Source organism: Blastomyces gilchristii, assembly GCF_000003855.2.
Source record: "Blastomyces gilchristii SLH14081 genomic scaffold supercont1.18, whole genome shotgun sequence".
NCBI classification, from domain to species: Eukaryota; Fungi; Ascomycota; class Eurotiomycetes; order Onygenales; family Ajellomycetaceae; genus Blastomyces; species Blastomyces gilchristii.
The window spans coordinates 318,598-324,058 of NW_003101665.1; positions in this window are offsets into that span (position 1 = coordinate 318,598).

A 5,461-nucleotide genomic window follows, 5' to 3' on the forward strand; every position below is an offset into this window, starting at 1 on the left:
CTTTAAATCATTATCATTCTACTCTTTATAAAGTCTCTTCAAGGTATTATAACATGTCTTGCAATCTGTCTCTTCTTATTTAAACATCTTCTTCTTCTCTCTCTTCAATCTGTAACAGTGCTCATGCATCTTAATGATTCATACAACTGCAGAATATTTGAAGAGAAATAACATGATTAATTTCAGTGAGTGTTGAAAAGAGATAAAGACAGAAGAGACAGTCAGAAATAATATAATGATAATAATGATGATGATAATGATAATGATAATAATAATAATGATAGTAATAATGATGATGATAATGATGATGATGATGATAATGATGAAAGAGAGAGTGTATTAGAATATATTACTAACTTATCAAATATAAAGAGACTTAAAGAAAATATTAACAGCTTTCAGTGATGTACAGAAACAGCTACAGTGTTATATAGCAATATCATCTTCATTCAATGCATACACTGTTGATATTCTTTATATACAGTTATCATATAATCTGTATCAGAAATATATGCAGAAAACAGATCTTTATTACTAGAACAAATAATTTCAGCAATTCTCTGTTTTTATATTATAAAAATAAGTTATTCTTATTTCTTTCTTCTCTCTTTTCTCTTCTTCAATCAATCACTAATTTCAAGCTGATATGAAAACTATTAAAACACTCTTAAAAACTCTCAAATTGAAGAGTATAGACTAATTAAATTTCAAATACAGAAGAAATCAAATTATCTTCTACAGATTTAATTACTCACTCTTTCTTAAATAAAACAGCAGTCATATTCTCTCTCTCTTTCAATCAAATGCAACATGACCTGTGAAAAGTGACTACTATATCAGACTATAATAATCAACACAGTCACAGTACACAGAACTGTATATACACAGTGTGTACTGAACTGAGAGACTGTGTGAATTACAAACTGACAGCAGTATCTCAGAAAGAGCTGTGCAGTGTGAAAAAGCTGTAACTCTCAGTCACATGTATAGAGAGTGAATTGCTGTAGTAAGTACATATGCATTGAAGTAACATGTTTTAATAATACTCAGTCTCTGATATGATGAAAATAGAGTCTCTTCATGAGATCTATTTTTATCAGAAGTCAGAGAATCTTATATTTCTCAAGATTATCTTCACATGTTTTATTCATGAAATTGATGAGAGAAATCATTGATTTCAGTATTCTGTTCTTGATGCTATTTAAGTAACAGCAGAGTTCACTCTAATCACACTTTTTAAGTATATATTTTCTAATTATTCACATTTATATAGATATATACTGATTATTTATTAGATGATGTTAAGACAATGACTCATCACAGCTGTGTTATTCTCACTGTGAGAGATACACAGTTGATGATGAATATTATAAAGACTCTAAGAAGTAAGTATTTTAAGAGTACTACAGCTCTGTGATCTTGATTTTTTTTTACTTTTATTTTTATTTTTTTCTTTTTCTTTTTCTTTTTTTTTTTTCTTTTTCTTTCTTTCTCTTTTGTTCTTTCTCTTCTTTTTTTCTTTCTCTTTTTTGTTTTTTTGTTGTGATTTTTTCTTGTTATTTTGTTTTTTACTTTTTTGTTATTTTTTATATTTTATATTTTTTTTTAATTAAAATGATATTAATTATAATCTGTGTTTAGAAAAGTAATGATATTTGATAATACTCTCTATTGAATTTTCAACAAATGAGCACTATGTTATAATATTATGTAAGTGAGAAATGATTTCATGGTCTCATTTAATATCATTTTCAATAATGAGATCAGAATGAAAATGTAACTAAGAATTCAAACATATTCTTTATCTGAAACTAGATTTTTATTTGAAAAGTGAATCTGAGATCTTCAATATTTGAAATAACATGATTTGAGATCAATGTGATGAACATAAACTATGATCAGAAGTAATGCTTTTTAGACAACATGATAACTTGTAAAGTTTGATCTTGATCTTCAGACACGGTTACACAGTCAGTCTAGTTAATATACTTCTGAATTATACTGAGAGTATTAGTCAGTTCAAAGATGTGGCTTATTCATTTCAAGAGATTATAACATGTTCAGAATGCTGTAAGTCATTCATCTTCTTCAGTGATACAAATCTTATGAAACACAGTGATGATATCTAGCTTTGTAAATTATTAAGCTCATCTGATTCATGCTAGAGTTTCATTGATGAGAGATAAGAAATAACAATCTTTCTTTATCAATCTGTTCAGATCTCAGTAGTTCATACAGAATCAGAGTTCTTTATCTGACTTCTTTACAAAGAGAATAGAAGCTGCAGTGAAAGAGTTACTAATATATATGAATTTCTTATTCAACAGATCATTGAGTGTCTTTCAAAGAAGAAGAAGTTCATCTCAAGACATATTATAAAGAGAGTCTCACAGTGACTCAGAATTCTTATCATTCTTCTTTTCTAACTTGATACTGTGATTCACTTCTGAGCCTTATAAAGAAGATATATTTATAATATTATCTTGTCAGAAGACATCTAGGTATTCATCATATTATTGAGAGAGTTTTGTGTGAGAATCTGTTATTATAGTACAGAATAACTTTTCTAGAGCTTTCTTAATATCAGTCAGACTGGTGGAATAGATTGATACATGATTCTACTGTCAGTGACTTTGTCAGTGACTCTGTCAGCAGTTTTGATGACTTCTTTTTCAGAGCATTTCATAAGCATTGACAGAGATCTGTGTAAGATTCATGATCTTGTGAATATCATCTTCATAAATCCTATCATTATTAGAGAATATTAAACTTCTGTTTCAAGCATTTAATAAGATGTCTTATTCAGATAGTCAGACAAGTTCTAATATCAGATTATAATCAAGATTATCAACTTCATATGCATAGATGTCTTCACACTGATATTCTTCAATATCTATGTTTAGTTTCATCATGTAACAGATGCAAACATCTTTTGAATCATTGATTTCTGTGAGAAGTTGAGGTTTTGATAAGAGAATACACTGAAGATTATAATATCTTACAACTGAAGATTTTATCATTGTATAGTGATATAGACTGCTGTCTATCATGACTTTCATATTATACATATTATCAACCACAGTAGATACAAGAATCACATTCACTGTCATTTTCTCTTTAAATTATTATCATCTGATCTCTTCAAGCTTCTGTTTATGAATTTAAACAGAAGCTAATCTTTTCCCTGTTTCATCAGAACATTCTCATAGTTATCTTCTGAATCTTCCCTCACTGTAATGTGATTGGCATGAACAGACACTGATTCATTCCTTGAGTAAGAAGGTACATAGGCTGATCAGCAGTTGAAAGTAATATGCTCTGATCAGTTACAGTTGATGCACACTTCTCATTGACATTAATCAGTGACTTCTTCAGAAGTGATCCCAGGAACTTGAAAGCCTGTTCAGACAGTGAAGACTCTTGCTTATATATAGACATTTGAGTCTACTTAATTCATAGCATCTGCATCATTGTTATTCTTTGATGCAGGTGTATGAGTAACTGAGATGTAATGTCTTCTGTCACTGTTCTGTATACTCTTGAGCTTGATAAGACAGTCATTCAATGTCTGAAGCTGTGTGCAGAAATCTTCATAAGTCTGGTCTTTGTCTACACTTATAAGAGTCTGTAAGAGTTTGAAAGTTAATGTCTTCTTGAGTATACTAATCTTTATTCAATTCTTTCAAGATTGATCACCTGCTTCTAGAATCTTGATATCAAAGTCAGAGATGAATGTTATAATAGAAGTGTTTCTCTGTCAGATACTCTGTAATTAATCTAATACTTTCTATTGCATAGCAGTGTCTCAGAACAGAATATCAAGATATTTGATAATATTATCAGATATTTGCAACACTGATTTACATGCTTTCATTCATAAATGAAACTTCTGTTTCATACAATTCTTCAATTATTCATTGATATATCAATCTTAATTAATTAATAAACTGATGACATCTTTATCTACACTCAATTTTGTGAGCATTTCCATTCTTCATGATGAGTAGAGAGTGAGGTCAGAAGTATTGAAATATGTGAGAGTATTTAAGTGTTCTTTCAGTGCTTTTGTATTCAATTCTGTAAGTGTTGAAATTGCATGAATTTCTTGTTATGATAATCATTGAATCTCTTTATATTGATGTTGTTGAGTTGCATGCATATCAGCTATTTATCATTGTAATTTCAACATTGCTCAGAGTCACTGTGACATCGCGTCTATGCTTGTGTTAAAGAGTTTTATATTATCATTAGACATGATTATATCAATTATTGAATGTGTAATTATATGAATATCTCATACATCTGAGGTGTCAGAACTCTCAAGTCTTTCACTGACATTCTCTTATAAGATCTTACTCTCTTTATAAGATCTTGTTACAGAGTCAGAGTGACTGATGAGCAAGCTTCTATCTGAAAACTCAGTGTTTGCTTAACTGTTTGACTGTTTCTCTATTTCTTACACATTATTACACATTCAGATATCTTGATGAGTAATCATTTCTAATAAGAAGACAATGAATATTTTTCTAGTGTAAGTGGCCTACACTAAATAGATCAGTATTATATTAATAGGTCTTATAAAACAAAGAGAAAAACAGTAGGGAAGAAAAGAAAGAGAAAGTGTGGAAATCAGTGATCAAAGTGAATATTTATACACATATATGATGATATACATGGTGGAGCTTCGGGGTGGAAGAATCTATACGCATTCGTGGCGGTCGAGGATCAGTGATCAAGAATAGCTGAGAATCGGAGCATACACATTCGAGAATGAAGTGGTTGAAATCTGTGAAGTGTAACGGAATAGTCTATATCATTGATCAGGCGCAGCCCGTCACAGTGTGTAAGAAAGAACAGACTTATATCTGTTAAGACAGCATCTCAGCTGTTGATAGCAATCTCTATGTGTAGAAGAAGATTATATCAATTATCTTATAAGTGATTACAGAACTTATAAAGATAATTCTTCACAGTCTGAATTAGTCATTCTGACATATTATCAGTCTCAGAGTGATAGATAGTTGACAAACAGTGTATAATCTTGAGAACTTGACAGATTCTTGTTCAGAGAGTACTCACAAATTAACAGTCTTAATTTAATACTATAGATTTCAGTAATTCATACATTCAATAGAACAGACTCTGTAGAAAAGCTTCAGTGACTTATTCAGTATTTATCTTATTACAAGATTTCAATATTACATTTTTACTTAATCAGTTCACAATAATCAGAACATTTCTACAATTCTTACTCTTAGAGAGATTAATAGTAAAGTTAATTATTACATCTTATCAGATTCTATCAGAGATATTAAGTTATTTCAGCAGATTCTTTCTACAGTTCTTTTATAAGATGATAGAAGACTAATAGTTACAGTTTCAGATAAAATGTCTGATACTGTTTAATATCTCAGATTAGTAGAACTCTTGAGAGATTATTCAATACAGTTATTTACATCTG